This window comes from Ischnura elegans, chromosome 5 (assembly GCF_921293095.1).
Source record: "Ischnura elegans chromosome 5, ioIscEleg1.1, whole genome shotgun sequence".
NCBI classification, from domain to species: Eukaryota; Metazoa; Arthropoda; class Insecta; order Odonata; family Coenagrionidae; genus Ischnura; species Ischnura elegans.
The window spans coordinates 68,394,951-68,412,016 of NC_060250.1; the positions used below are offsets into that span (position 1 = coordinate 68,394,951).

The following is a 17,066-nucleotide window of genomic DNA, read 5'->3' on the forward strand; positions in this document are numbered from 1 at the left end:
CGTCCGCACCACCCTCTCCAGTCCACGCTGATCTTCCCGCGAGGTTGAGAACTGCGATGGATCTCTGCGAGCGAACCTTTCCTGTAGTTGCACTAGGCGTTGCCCTCTTGCTTATCCTTCTTTTCTTCAATGCCGGCCTTCACCCGTTGAATGTATGCCCGGGGTGCTATACACGTCATGCGATGAGGCAGGAATCTTCGGGCGGGATACTCGATGGAATGCTCTCGTCTCCTATCGTACCGGAAACTATCGTAAATGAAACTTGGAGAAAATAAAATCTGCGGACGCGTGCCCGTACTCTTCAAAGCGTTAGCTGGGAGAATTCTGAAGGCTCGCCTCCGGGGAGGCCACCTTATATATCGTGAGTCATCGGCCGGGGGGCGGAGGAGGAGAGTCCCCCCAGGGGGCGAGTCTAGTCCCACGGCGTGGTTCGGAAAAGTCTCCCCCTACTACTCCGGCTTTCTTGAGTTGGTCTTTGGTGGTGTGGGAGGGTGTGTGGGGAAGGAGATGTTTCAGAGAGGGTGAGGGAAGGGTCCGGGTCGTGGATGGGATAGGGTAAGGAGCAAATGAGGAGCTGGGTGGAAAAAAGGGGAACAAAGGGTTTTTATGTGCGAGTGCCAATGGGAAAAAAGGTGTGGGAATGAGGGTACTACGGGGAGGGGCATGCTAGAGGGTTCGGCCCGGAGACTAAACCAATGGCGGCTGTGCAGGTATTAGAGCTTTCGGTGGAGGTGAAGGAGAAGCGTACTCGGTCGGAGCTGAAAACCAGAGATGGTGGAAAATAATGATAACTTCACTCAGAGAGAAAAATGTCTGATAAACTTAAATGGAACTTATGTTTGAAAATAACAATATTTGCTGGTAAATGGGAGGAGGGGCTATGTGTGGCTTTCCCATTTTTGTAAAAATTGTTCTCTAACTGCTTCTGTTACGGAAGTCCTCAATTGAAATTAAGAGTAATTAAATAGTTAGGACAGAAGACCAGCCTAAATATCTACACGAGAATGAGCAAAGCGGTTTCAGTGCTATGAATTCAAATAGAAATTGTTTGAATTATTAGTTCTTTACTCTGCATTTTTATTAAAATAACCTACCGATTACGGTAGGTTCCCATGGAGTAGTTAGGAAGCATTCTGGCAGCATCCCCTTCCTTCATGAACACCCCTCTTCAATTCATAGTAAGGCCTACTTCCTTTCATTCTATCTAAAAACTCTATTACCTTCCTTCCTCTCCCTCGTTTACCTAAAATTCTTCCCTCTAACACTGTTTTCAACATCCCCTTCCCACTAAGTACTCACTCCATCAATACTTTCTGCCTCCTCCATATCTCATCTAGAAGCTGCCTCTCCACGCCCGCCCTGTCCAGCACCTCGTCGTTCCTCTTCCTCTCCGTCCACTTCAACTCCTCCAATCAATGGAATGAGATGGAAAATAAAAGTAGTAATAGATGAGAGTAGAGAGAAAATATTCTTTTCCTCTTAATATAAATAAAATAAATTGCGTACTTGCTCAGGGTTAACGTATGCTGAATATGTGTGACAACTTGAAAAACCATCTGTCACCTCTCGATAATGTATGTAAAATTGTCATGGTAAATACAATCCCAGGAACCCCTTTGATTTTGTATGCATCAGTAATGTAGGTGCACGAATTTTATAGAAAAAACGACAAGGCCAATGATACGACAACCACCCATCTTCACGCTACTGCACTTTTGTTATGTTTGGATAAAACACACCCAAACTTTCGTGTATGGCCATGTAAGTATCTATGAAAGGCCAAATTTCCTTGAATTCTGCTAAAATATTTGTTTTATGTTCAGAGAATCTTTGTAGAAATATTAAAGCCGTTTGTCTAAGTTTTTCAATTGAACGACTGATCATAATTGCATCATGTGAATAAGTTATGAAACCCGGATCTTGCTTATAAAAACAATTTCAGTGAACTTTACGAAGCTTGATTTTTTAAAATTCCAAAATGTGAAGGTTTCTCACTGTTTGGCATGAATATATCAGAGAAAGAAAGTTTGTATTTCTAGTGCGGGTTACTTTCGTGGAATTAAATTTCATTATCATCTTTTTGCTGATTAGCATTTATCTATACAGTGCGATAGGATTTCATCTGGCAATCCAATTTTTTTACTTTTTTTACGCAGCCGCTGTGAATATTTTTCAATATTTCTTAATAATTTCAGTTACATATTTCTCTCTCACCTAATTTATAAAAGCTAGTTCTTCCAAACTTAAATTTTAGTAATTATTCATTGTATTTCGTCCAAATATGTCTCAAGATTATTGAATTGAAATGTTACTTTCGAAATTTGTATAAATAGGAAGAATATTTTCTGAAGAATTGAGGGGTTTGGATTGGCCTGCCAATGTCCTCGCTGTTTATAAGGAAACTATTTCGCTGATTAGATACCAACATTGAAATCCATTAATTAACTATTCAATGACTGCTCTTGGTTAAATAATCCATCATTGAACAATGAAGTTTGTAAAACTTTTGTTTCCTCTATTTGGAGCCGAAAACAGCTGTTCCAAAAAAAGTTGCCTTTTCAAGTTGTTGAAAAAATAATTAGTTTGATTTAAAAAAATATGTGTGAAACAACTATTCATCAATTAATTTTTTTCCTTTGTCTTGCGACATTGCATAAAAGCTTGAAAATAATTTATTGGCTAATTTTAATATTCTGCTGCTATTTAATTTTTAATTTATGATGCCTTGTATTTACTGAAGATGAACCATGAAAAGCTTAGATAAGAGCTTGCGTAAAATTTTCTTGTGTTTTTAGGATGGTATTTCTATATCTACATCTACATAACACCCTGCGTTCCCCCTCTAGGGTGAAAAATATGTAGTGTGACAGCTCGCGACGAAGGTGAGAAAAAATTGTTCCCATGCCGGGAATCGAACCCGGGCCTTCTGGGTGAAAGCCAGATATCCTAGCCACTAGACCACATGGGAGCTTAATTAACTCAATCGAGTTAGGTACTCAAAATTAGTTCTAGAGCAATTTAATTTTCGCCACTTTCTTAGTATTGTTGCGAGTTAAGCCAATTAGCTTTTGCCTTGACCGCCCCTTACCCCTTTCCCTCATGACAATTGATGCGGCAAAATTGTTGGGACCCAAAACTCTATAGAAGGGCTTCTCCCTCTCTTCCGCAATCTTCGGTTTGGTGGTCTTCATTTCTTCGTCTGTTCCAGTAGAAATGAAGATTCCACAGTAGTTGAGACTTTCTCCACCTTAGAAAATCGAACCCAATCTCATTTGAGTAGAAAGCTAGCAGTAAAATGCTCGAAATCGGTTAAGGGAAGTTGAATCATGTTATTTGTGTCAGCGCGTGCTTTTCGCCTTCCGTTTTCTTTCGCTCCTCCACCACGCATTGCCAAGGAAAAGAAGTTCCGATTTTCAATCCCAATATCTACATGTAGATTCTTATTTTAGACGGTGCAAAACTTCTTTTAGTTGACTTTCAGGTTATTTTTACCCAGTTGACATCGATCTCTTGAAGAGTTGTGATAAAAATAAAATTAACTGTATCTGTCAGAGAGAAGGTTTCCAAGACGGATTGTCTCCACTGATTTCAGTTTTCTACAACTTATGACTCTATAACTTGTATAAAAACCTATAACTGTGCATTAAAATCGGTTGAAATTGGAGAAAACCTTTTTTAGGTCACATTTCTTCGTCTGCCATTAAGTCATGGATGTTAATTTAGGCTTGAATGATTACAGACGGCTATTTGATGATTCCTGCTGGTATACTCTAAATATAAGTCGAAGTCCGTAAATTGATTTATTTCATTGCTTACGATTTGACTTTATTCTTTACATGAGCGTAACTTAAGAACTTTATGTTAATTATAATTGATCGTTGATACCCATTTTTTCATCATTTATTTAGAAAATAGTGCGATGTTTTTTGCATAAATTGATAGTGTGTACAATGCTGGATAAATGTTGTAGATTCTCAAAAAAACTTGCAGAAATGGGGAGCATGAAAGGAAGTGTTTAGTGCCCTTAGAAATACTTAAAGATATTTCAAATTCTCTCTCTAAAAAACCAAGTAGTCAACTCATTCTTTTTTCACTGAGGGAAAATCTGAAGTTTTAATTACAAAAAATGCTTGCTTATTATTCATACATTTGATTTTTTCAGCTCATTTCTACTTTTTCAGTCCAGTTTTTGGTGTACTGTAATTCTCCGGTTTCGTTATGTTATGTATTATTGTATTATCAGAGATTATATCCCGGTAATTACGATTACAGATCATTTGCTCTGGTTTTAATGGTAGGTCATAGGATATTATTCTAAAATTATAGGTTCAAAATCACACATAAAGCATCTTCTTTAATTCAAAATATTTTATTTGAATGTGAAGGTAGCGAAACAGTGATGACTTACTAAATCTATTAGAGTACCTAGAAAGAGAAACACGAGTGAGGAAGAGGATGGTTAGCGTGTTTGAAATAAATATCTTAAAATAATTACGGCGTGTCGACAGAGGGTGTAACATCATGAAAATGACACTTGCTCTATCGAGACGCTCCGCGCTGTGACCTGAAAAATGGAAAAATCTCACGTAGCCCTTGAAACAGTTTTTCCGGGTTTTAAAATTTTATATACTCATTTTAAATTAATTTTTTAACCTTATCTCATTTATTTGCCCTTATTTATAGGCATTATAATTAGATATAGTGTAATAATTGAGCAAATTTCGTGAATACTCTGCCTTAGATTATCTCGTTATTTCTCAAAGTCATCCTTAATTTTTTTTACTTCATTGGATGAAATTATGTAAAAGAGACTATGATGATGTCTTATCTTTTTCATCTCATTCTATTCTTTAAATTAATCACTTGCAATTCCAATACGAAGTGGTAGAGCCTATTTTCAGTTGGTTCGTTATGGTTTCAGATTATTCAGTTTCTCATTGCAACTACTTTTCATTTCAATATATCAAACTTCCATTGTATCCCACCTGAACTTATCCAATATCTGTATGTACTCCATATTCTGTATCACTTTACGAGAAAGCACACTAGAAGATTCCCTCCTTGAATTAGATTTCACTGGTTAAAAAGCAGTAGATTGAGAAAAAAAAAGAAAAATCAACATGTGAAAGTATTTTATGAACAAACAAGTTATAGCCAACGTTTCCGTCTTTTTAAAACCATAATCAGGGCTTAACTTTGTACATATTTATTGATGTAAACATGCCTCATGTAAACATCAATAAATTTGTTCAAAGTTAAGCCATGATGACGGTTTTAAATAAACGGAAACGTTGGCTATAAATTGTTTGTGCATAACATACGTTGACCTAAACTCCAGGAAATATTTTAACATGTATTAAACGAGGTCATAAAGAATAAAGATAAGAAGAAAAAAAATAATTATAGAAAAATTAACATTAAACTCAACAATTATAGCATAATACTAAAAAAAACAACTCAACGCGTCGTTTCCGGCGGCCGTCCGGAAGACCTGGACCGTTTCTCGAGGGCTGCCACCCTTATCCATGGCGGCGCGGGAGCAGTGCTTGCGCTTAGGAAGAGCGAGGGAAGAGAGATGAGGGTGGCGGATGCAGTGGCGCCTGAGGGCGACCCTCCGGGCGGGAGGTCCCCGCCCTCCCATCCGCCAACCGCCACCCGTCCACTCCAACGAACGCTCCCGTACCGATAGGCCACCGGCCTGCGAGTTGAGTTCATTGAACCGGAGAATGCATCGAGCCCCTGTGGGCTGTTGGTGCGTATCACTCACCCCCATGCTTTGGGGAAGGAGTGCATCTGCTGGGAGGGTGGGGGGTGAAGGGGCAGAGGCCACCTCGGACGGTTACCGCTCCTCTTTCCCCCCGTCAGGAGATCTTCCCACTCACACTATACGCGCACGCGCCTCATGGTTCTCCGTCGGTCAGCAATGCCTTGTTTCCACTATTCTAGCTCTGCAACGGTACTGGTATTTGAAGGAGGCGGCGGAATGCTTAGTTCATTTGGTCCGTGAAGGGAAATTAAGCACGTAAGTGTGGGGAGTATCGTGGGATCGACAGTAAACTAAGGCCGGCGTCGGTCTTCGTTTACTGTCGATCAAAGGCGCCGAGGATGCTCACGGTTTAACGTCTTATCCGACGGGCGGAGTATTGTGCTTTAATATATTTAACATTATGAAAGTCCGTGTCTATTCGCACACTTATTTATTTCAACCGACCCAGGTTTTGGCACATAATTCCATTTTCAAGGCATTTTCATCACCTTTAAAACGGCATTATTTGCCGAAACCTGGGTCAGTAGAAATAAAGAAGTGTGGAAATAAACAAGAACTTTCATTGCGTTCGATTACAAATATTTCTACCGAAATACGCCGGAAACTGTGTCTTATACTTTATACTTTAATTACCCTTCTCTCAGCTCTTTAGCAGAGATATGACAACCAGTTAAAGACCCAGAAAACGCTGGGATTTGAACCCAGACCCATACGGTGGGAAGCCAACACTCTAACCACCACGTCAATCTGATCCCCACCCTCTACTTTATAGCGATTTGAAGCTGACGGGTAACGCGAGCACCGTTGCTAGTGATGCAAAATTAACCGAAATAACAAGACCACTTTTAGCAGAAATACTTTTGAATTGAACAAAAATATTGAATTATAGTCCTTCCGCCAATGAGAGGAAGCGTGAGAGACCATTGAATTAGCCGTAGGCAAACAACCGATTCCATTGCGATTTTTACCTGCTTTATCGTATTCCTCACGACAGGCTACTCGGGATACAATTCTGACCGCGTTGGCGTTAACTGATGTTAAAGCTCTCTGAGTAAAAATGAACGAGAGCAATATTCAATTTCAGGGCATGCGATCAAGATTGAAGTGGCAAAATCCCAGGTTTCGTTATCTAATTGCTTATATATACGAAAGAATTTGTTTTCTTGTTTTTCTATTTAATTACAAACTTTATTTCTATTATATTCAATGCTCATGGAGAATGGGAACCGTCAGGATGTTTATAATAGCTATTCATAAGTATTGCATAGCAAACTTTTTCAATTTTTTTCACAATAATGCCGACGCGTCGTTGAAACCCCAAAGTCGTAACTTTAGGGTCTTCATTTTGGCCTCCACTTTTGGTTATTGCGTAGCTGCCTTGAGTGTTCTGCTTGGTGTATAACTCTTGAGGTTACAATTTTAACCTACACCTACATCTACATTATACCCTACTACCTAGCCACCTCAAGATTGTTTGGCAGGGGGTGATCAATCACCAGTATGCAGTATGTAAGAGGATTCCCACGTGCACACCACATGGTCTTAAAAACGTTACGCATGCTAATGAATTTCCACATTAATGCAAAGGAAAAACTTGCCAACTACTTATGAAGGCAACTTTCGCTGCATTTGAGGTTGAATATCATCTCCTCCACCCTATTTAACCATGCTCAGCGCTAAACAGTATACTATGAGGGTAGTGGAAATGAGACTCTTTAACTAGACTCCTCTTCTTCTCCCGCATGATCCTTCGTATCTCTCCACCGGCATCTTACCCAGAAAACATGGGGAGCTGTGGAAGTGGGTTCACTCACCTCCGCGAGGCAATTCATCACAATTTTGACGATGGACTCTCATTACGCACTCCCAACGGACGAGGGTTCATCGGGGATTCCCCCCTCTTTCCTATCGTCCTTCGTGTTTTCTTCGCCCTCCAACGCATGGATCTCCACGTGCATCTCCCTTTTAGTTTCCTCGAGGGGCATGCCGAAATGCAGCTGGCTAAGTGTGGAGGTCGGGAATTTTGTCTTCAGGAATTTTCCGACCGTCATCTATGCCTATAAAATAATTTATGGACGATACTAATTGTTTTGGAGCAAATAACGCCTGTGATACCTGCTTTGGCGATGATTTATGTCTGAAACACTGTAATATAGTTGGTAATCACGATTTTCCGTTTAAGGGAATAAACTATATGACTTTGGTGCTAAGTAATGCCTTGTTATCATGCTGACCTATGGGGTTTTGATTTTGGTTTCGGCATTTGGTTAACACACTGCCACCCTTAGTGCTCATATCGCAATGTATTTCATTTAACACGCTACATATTTTCATTACAGGGTAATGTATCATCTTTAGTCTCCACGTAGTTCCTTTAAGTTGAAGTACATAGTTTTTCTCGCTGTATTTTACATCTTGTGCTGGCATCGATGTAATAGTTGGGGCAAAATCAATGAGTGAACTATAAGTATGGTTTATTGTCGGATTACGGAATCGTAGTCTTTGCGATGATATGGCGGTTGATTTACTGATCCTTGTAAGAATTCCATGTAATATTTTAGTATTTTTTAAAATGTTGATGGACTATTTTGCTATGATTTATCTCTAAACCGTTGGCAATGCTTAAATGGACCGAATTTCTTACTTACGGGAAAGACTTCGATCAATAATTTAATGGCTTTCCATAATGAATATATTATTAATATCCTGCTCGTGCTAATCAAACTTTGCGAGAATATGTTCCAATATAACGTCAATACGAAAATCTGTTCGGGTAAGATTGGAAAATTGGATTTTTCAGTGAATTTTGATTCTTCATGTCTTTTAAAGGCATATAAAAAGATTCGTTAACATAAATTACAGCGAAGTAAGAAAGTAAAATCATGGCCAATAAATTTACCTTAACCCGCCAAAAATTTCGGGGGACAGCCCACGTGTTCTTATTTTGTTTTCGCTGGCGCACTCCCGTGTCTGTTGGCTCGTAGGTGCAAAGCGGTTTGGCTCATTGGCCATATTTTGGAAACCAGAAAAACCACTTTCTCTTATGTTATCTTCCTTATTCCATCATTCTTATCTTCTTTTTTTATTTAAATGGCACTTCGATTTTATAAAATTTCAGAATAAATATTCACTTTTTAGAGTGACCATATTTAGCTATGAAGACTTTTTCTTGCTTATGCCATGACGAACTATTAAAAATTGTAAAAAATCTTCATTTAATTTGTAGAGAAAAAATATTAATTTATCGTAGAGTTTACACTTGTTTATTGTCACGGTGCTGTACCATATTCTTTATGGGCTTTCACAATATACTTTATACCTAATTTGTTGCAAATCATGATTGTGAGTTTTAAGGAAAATTTTGGCGACCATCATTTCTCACTTTGACTTTCCCTTGTTAATTAATTCCGGTAACGTCACCAACATCAAGGAATCCCGAGGTACTTCTTAGTTCAAGCAGTTATGGGTACTACATACTAATGAAAAGAAGGACAAATTTTAAAAATATTGGATAAAATATTAATTTTTGCAGAACTCAATAGCCGTAAACGAGTATGTAAATTCTCGAATATGAAATAAAAGAATTCCAATACCCGTAAACGAATATGTAAATTAGGGGGACGATCGGCGGCGCTCATTGGTAAAACCTATTTGTCGAAAAAACACTAAACCAATGTTTCCAGTGTTGGAAGGCATATAAAACTTTATTATCACTGAAAACCTATATAATAATTTTTCATTGAGTATCTCGGAGTATAAGATGATGATGTGAAGCTGAACGTGGTCTGTTATCAAATTTCATCCCTCCTTTGTTATCTGTGTCAGAGATAGCTTAGTTGCTAAGTTTTACATCCTGCAGACGCGTGTAATTTTACGCTTTACCTTCTCCATCCGAATCTTTCGATGGATTGGGGTATCAAATTTGTGTTGTAGGGTTAGCTCATCACTGTGTTTATTATGTTTTATACCACTTATGCTTACCTAGTGTAGTGATGACATGTACTTAACCACTTTTGAATAAAACGTGAAAGTACAAGGTTTGGATATCCTGATATTTGGTCTTCACATTTTATTCCCTAAACCTTAAATTAGGTAAGTTCGCCCCATGTGTTTTCATGATTTCAATTTTTTCCCTTTTCATTGAAAATACGCTTTTCTGCGTTCAATTGATTTTAGCTGCCGATTTTCAGCCGACCACTAGTAAGGTTTTAACGGTACGTATCTAACATATTTTACCAATTGTTAGGCTTGACTGTTACTCTTGGGGTGAGAGATGAATCGTTCAAAAGGTTAATTACTGCTTCAAGAAGGGGGTTGAAAATAGATATTATTGAATGAAAAATGAAAAGCGGCGTAATCGAGGAAAGGTGTTTCAGTTGATGGCGTTGACTACAAACAGAATATAATAATGAATGGAGAAAGAGCTCAGAATGACTGGGGAATGTCCTTCTGATAGATCAATTTTACATAGTTTGTGCACATAATATAGTACTTTAAATTGTATATACATAATTTTAAATAACATAATAATGTACGTAGTATATTAATTGTGAAATGTGAAGGAATAGAAAAGGATTTGAGAGTGAGAACGCCCATTTTTTCCGAATTGGCTTTGTTTACACCATATTTAACTCAACTTAGACAAATATGGGCCACTTGATAACTTTTTATGCTAAAATCATCGACTTGCATTCTGTCAAATTATGCTTCAGCCGATGTTCTAGTTAAGCTAAGTGAACGTATTGTGACGTGTACTTAGAAAATATCTTTATATTATTCATAAGTATTCACATATACATATATAGTTTTATATCGCATGAACTAATCCTCCATACTCATTATATGACACCATTGTACAAATTGAAATAATCATGAGTTTTTTTGTGTAAATTTTTCGATAAATGATCACGTCCTCTAATTTTGTATCTTTTAGAGGAGCCAACTCCACAAGGGATACTGAAGATCACCCGAAGATAGCAGATCTGAAGGTATGGGCCATGAATTTAAATCCGTGATTACTAAACTTTCTAGTGTTAAATTCATCGTTTATCCCCACAACTTTATTCGTATTTAGTGCTGCTTATGTGAAAAAGTGTCGAATGATTTTTTTAAATCCAAGTATAGAACATTTTGTCTACATTTCATCTTCCTCTTTCTTCAAGGAAGAGCCAAATATGAGTTTTGATGCGCGTTAGGAAGCTTTAAATAGTGCTATTGGAGTAGTTTCAGTCATTCAGGAGGCTTCTCAAATCCGCATTGTGCCCTGAGATTGCATTGATTGTGCATTGTGCATTGTGTCAGTGGTGTTTGGCTTGGGATGTATTTTCGACAATATGCAATACGATTTACGCACAAATGCACTTCATTTCAACGAAAAATTCGCTTCAAAAGATGCATGTACGTATATAAAGGTTTTAGGAGGAATCTGCAATACTTCAAAAGGTGGTAGTAGAGACAATTTTAAGCATTTTTTGTCCTTAAACATGGGATCGCAAATAGTTAGTTACTGCGTTATGGTAAAGCACACACTTTTCGGATGCACTTTGCAGTTGAAATGCAGCATGAAAACGGTTTTTCCTGGGTATCCAGTCTTTTTGACATTTTGTGTCTTAAATTTGTTTATGTTTAAAATGGATTCTGGATTTTAAGGACATTAAGTAATTAATCTTTCAGCTTAATTAAACGAGAGGTTTGAGCGAGGATCAACAATGCGATTGCGCAATCTCACCCATTTGGAAATTGTTTCAGACAATTATAATCGCACCTTGTCGTTCAACCTTAATTATTTAATGCCCTTAAAAATCCATAGTATCAAATAAAATACCAAAAATGCTGAATATCCAAGATAAACCGTTTTCATGGTAACAGCAAAAAAAAAAGAATTTTGCTTTCTCATAGCTCAGTAGTTATGTCGCAATTGTTAGTTATGACTTAACCTTGAGTCTAGGTGTACATTTTAATGAGTTTTGTAATATCATTGCTCATTTTTTTTAGCGTAAATGATGTAACGGTCTTAAAAATATGTCCTACTCTTGTATATGCTTATATCCTACAGAAATCCTGAATTTTGAGCGCATACTTAAAAAGTTTGGGTTAACCAACGTACTGTAGTGAAAAGCCAACATTTCCTCTAGTCCGCCGGAAACCTCTTCGTTCGGAGTATACATATATAAAAGAATATAAATTCATTGAGAGGGAAAGAAAGGGATAGGCATTTGTAATAGAAAAAGTACGTAACGTTCGTAAGAAAGAAAAGTACGAGGCTAACGGTGCTGAGGAAGATAGAAAAGAAGAAAAAGAAATCAGAGGGTAAAAACGCGGCCCGGCTGGTACTCAAACCCAGAATCCTTTGTTTACCGGTTGATTGCTCTACCAGTTGCGCAAGTAGAACATTTAAATTTACTATGATTTCGGCGGGGATTTATACGCAGAAAACCCACTTTTCTGGCTAATGCTAATAGAATATTGTGCTAACAGTGAAATCGGTCTTTCCACCTGGAATATCCATTTTTTTTTAAACAAAGCCTTCATTTTATTTGCCCGATTTGATCGATAAGAATTCAGTTGATAACGATTCATTCATTTTTTAATGGTCACGGAAAGGAACAAATGGGAACGAATTATAGCGGGAAGCAGGAAACTTTGCCGAAAGATAAACGCCCGCTGAGTGACAGGCGTCCATCATTGCCGCCGCTCATAATAGGACGAGTACACTCTTGGGTTCGCTCGAATATCCCGTTTTTGACTGGGAAAACGCTCGTGGGGGTTAAGTTTTCTTCCCTTCGGAAAGTCGGTCGTCTTTCAAGTGTCGTCTTCAATCCATTCATCAAATTGGAATGGATCCGTGGCCCCGCGGGGGTGATGACGTCAGTGTCTAATGAAACGCATTCTAAGAGTGCACCTCCATTCAAACTTCACTACGCGCTAATACGAGCAGGGAGATATTAAGGAGAAATCATTCCGGCTCAAATGGTGGTGTTTTGTTTTTTTTTTCCTGCCGTAGTACCTAAACTTCGGGGGGAAATTTCTGTGTAAAATGTACTTTGCTTGGCCTCGAACTGGGACTCGAACCAGGATACCCCAATTGCAAGCCAGATACAATACTAGTTATACCATTATCTCAGCAGTGGCAGCATATTTGAACGCCAGTTCTGAGATCCAAGATCGAGTTCGAGGGTTTTGCATATCGAATGTCACTTTTGATGTGAATACCTTTGCATCCCTGTTCGTGACTGCGTAAAATGAACTTTGCGTATCTTTTTCTTGTTTAATATGTCCGCAATCATCGTAAAAATGTTGGAAGTGGATGGAATATGCCTTTGCCAGTAAGCATCTGAATGAAAATTTCCCCTCACAGAAAATGTTGGGTTTAATTTTTTTATGTTTGAGGCACAGTACATTATTGAAAAGGGCCTGTTCTAATATTCATGGAAATTTTGAGAAGATAGCGGAAGATTTAAACACTTGAGGATATCAAACCGTTCGTATTTTCTCTTTTTTGGTGAAAATCATTTGAAACTTACGTAATAATCTTTGAAATTTCAGGAAGTATAGGGAACACTTGTTATAATTTTCCTGTACCCAAAATATTAAAATATTAAATTTAAGATAACGCTATGGTATAATTTTCAATGTTTCATTACAGACTAAATGTTGAATAGGACCCATTTTGAAGGGATGATTCTCCGGTTTCCCTCCGGTCGTGGTTTTAAGTAATTGGTCCCAACGTTTCGAAGGCTGAGTTTGCCATCGTCTTCAGGGGTAGACTGGAGCCAAATTTTTGTCAGTATTTATTTATTCATTTATGTCCTTGTGTGCCCTAATTGGTACTTTCTCGATTGTTGATTTATTATTGTATTCATCGTATTGCTTAGTTGGAAGCCTTTATTCTATTGATGCTCCTTTTTTCTATGCTAATTTAAATCGTTTCTTTAACAATGCGATACATTTTATTTTCCCTAAAAATTTTAACAGAGTGAAATAATTTTGAAGCAAGTATTATACCCTAATGTGAAAAGGCCGGTCAAGCGGGAGGTGTGCATTCTCTTGAGGAGGAAGACGAAAAAAAAAAACGTGCAGGAAACGTTGCACTTTTTCGACGACCACTCAGGGCGCTCGCGGCAGGTTGCTGGGGGAAGGAGAGAGAGGGGGTGGAGGGAAAAAGAGGGGGAGGGGGGGGGGGAATAATTGGGCGCGTTTTTGGGGAGTCGCGTAGTAGTACATCTCCAAAGGCTTCGGAATGCGTTAGCCGAGGTTAGTTCTCTTTCGAGGCTCGAGGCGATGCGGCGGCTTCCCTCCCCTACTTCGCTTGTTGGCGGGAGGGCAGGGCGGGGAGGGAGAAATGCGATGCGAGGACATTTCGGCAATGGAGGAGGGGTGTTCAGCAGGGAAGTTGTCTCTCACGGCAGGGGAGGGGATGGTTCCATTTGCTAGAGGGGATGGGGCAGTTTGTTCGGCTTTCAAAAAGCGGAATGACAGGCTATAGTTTATTAATTGTCCGCCCCCCACTTCGGTTGCCGCCAGCTTACGTGCTGAAGCCGCGAGTACTGAGATAACATTGAATATCTGACGTACATATACGGGGTGGAGAAAAATTATGTCACGAAATTTTAACCGTTGAAGTTGACGGCAATGATGATGTTTAGGTCGAAACCGCACCATTTTTAAACTACAGACACACTGAGCCAAGCGCTCCGATTGGCCGCGAGTTTGCCCTGTTGCCAGATACTCTGGACAAAGGCAAAGGGAAATGCAGCATTTGAATGTATGAGTTGTCCAGAGCATCCAGTAACAGGGCAATCTCGCGGACAGTGGGAGCGCTTGCCTCAAAGTTTCTGTAGTTTAAAAATGCAGCGGTTTCGACCTAAATTTTATTAGTAATTTTCCTTATTGCATCATCTATCCCGGGTTAAAATTTCGTGACATAATGTTTTTCTACCGGCATTGGTAACACTGGCATCGAAGTGTTTTGGTCTGAATTTCGAAGGTATTTTAACATTAGGGATTGGGATTTCATTCCTCTATAGCCATAAATTGTGAATTTTGTACTTCTAGAACATAAAAGAGCTGTGAAATTGACACTATGATAGAGATACTCCAGCCCTCTGGGTAGTCGTGCTCGGAAGAGGGTAGAGCATCTCTGGCTTTCAGAGCCAATAGCCGACAATATTACTCGATATTAATATCTTTAGCTCAACTCATTATCGTCTGAAATACGTTTTTGTGGTAGGTATTATCTTCTTTAGCTGCCCAGAATAAAATTGGAATGCAGTATATTATGCATTTAGATGCTTACTAGTTTGCAGCAGAACAAGTTGTTGCATCGGAAAAGTTGATAGTCTAAATTGTTTGCACACCACACACATTAGATGTTGAAAATTCAAGTTTTTTCCAGAATTTTTTCCTTGCCATTACGTATAATTGTGTTTAAGTTATTGATTTATTTGTTACCATTGTGTTTTGTAGCACTTGAATGTATTTAATACATGGTCTCATGTAAGGTAGACCGACATTTTCTTTCCCGATATTCTTTACATCTCACACCAATGCTAAATTGTGGTTCTAGTTTGAATAGAAATTTTAGTATTTTGTTGTTGCATAGCGAGGAATTTGTCTTTCCCTGAAATTTAATGCATTATTGCAGATGCTATTACGCATGCATGAGAGGTCCGATCGTTTTGACTGAAAAAAAATCCTCCATTGATTACCAGCGTAAATGTATGCTCTAAAACACTGAAATCCTTCAGCCAACGCTTTTAGATCTACATAGTACCCTGCGACTCACCTCTATAGTGTTTGGCAGGGGGGAGCTTGCGTGAGGAGCTTGGCTGGATGCGCAGGAATAGGTTCACTAGCAGTGCTCAGGGTTCCTCCTGTGTAGGAGAGCATTATTTCGTTACGGGAGTGGGAAACAGGCGGGGAAAGGTATGCCGAGTACACCCCAGCTATAAATGCGCCCACTCCAATGGGCCGTCAAACTTCAAGGCGGACCCCGGAGACAGCCGTTGTTTATAAACGGGGCAAGGGTTGTCGAACTCGGGAGGGAATGGGAGGTTTACTTCGGAGATTTGCGTTGCTAAGGGTGGAAAACTCATGGGGAATTACTTATGGCGGCAGTCGGGAGGGAGAACTCGAGTGGTAGAAAGGCTACGGCGAAATTGACTGAGCATTGGAGGCATTGAAGGAAAGAAAAGGGTGGATGGAAAAGTAAAAAAAAAGAAACGGAAGAAAGTGAGATGACCGAAAAGGCCAGCCTAGAAATGAGCCGGCCTAAAGGCCAGCTCGCAGCGATTTCTGAGCGCGGTATGTATTCAAAATAGAGGTGAATTGATGAATTATTTGCCGATGCACTTGTCAAATGTGGGTAGTAGATTGAGAACGTTCCAAAGAACTATTCAATGAATTCTTTCTACATTTGCATGCAACCCTACGAGCCTCCTCTAGGGTGTTTGGCAAGGGGTTGTCAATCACCAGCATGCAAGAGAATTCCCATATTTTTCTTCCACATTCATGCAAAGGCAAAACATGCCAAGGCAATCTGCCTATGAATATAGAACATTCAAAACATGCTGTTAGAAATTCTAGGATAATTCAGAAACATGCATCTAGGAAAACATAATGTAATAGGCATTAGTACCCATTAGTAAGTCCTAATGCTTCCGTTATAGTCTCTTATCGATCGCGGAAAGTCGGCATTCTGAATCTAAATATTCAACAGTCTATCTCCCTTATTTTATTTTTATGGTATGTTTTACTGTAGTATGTTTGTGCAGGTAGAGAAATTCAACTAATTAGGCGGCACATTAGCGGAAAACGGATACAGTAGTTAGGACATCAGAAAGCGAATTGCATTAGCAAAAGAGGCGTTCATGAGCAGGAAAGAGCTTCTGAGGGGATCGCTATATAAGAGTTTTAGAAGAGGTTAGTGAAGAGTTTGGTCTGGAGTGTAGCTTCTACGGTGCGGAAACTTGGACACTAAGGAAGGAGGACGAGAGAAGATTGGAGGCATTCGATGTGGGTATGGAGAAGATGAAATGGACACAGAGGAGGAGAAACGATGAAATGCTAGTCAGGGTGGGTGAGGAGAGGCAGCTTTTAGATGAGATACATAGTAGACAGAAGGTTTGGATGGAGCGAGTACTTAGCGGGAGGGGATGTTGAAAACGGTGCAAGAGGGTAGAATGTTAGGTAAACGAGGGATGGGAAGAAAGAGAATAGGATTTGTAGATAGATTGAAAGGGAGTAGGCCTTACAGTGAATTGAAGAAGACAGTGCTGGATGGAAAGGGATGCTCCGAGAT

At 39.2% G+C, this 17,066-nt stretch overlaps 1 non-coding gene across 1 annotated transcript; it reads right to left on the reverse strand.

Annotated features, from left to right (window-relative positions):
* Positions 1-2,896: 2,896 nt before the first annotated feature.
* On the reverse strand, positions 2,897-2,968 carry Trnae-uuc. Its single transcript has one exon. It is a non-coding gene; the product is annotated as a tRNA-Glu (tRNA).
* Positions 2,969-17,066: the final 14,098 nt, after the last annotated feature.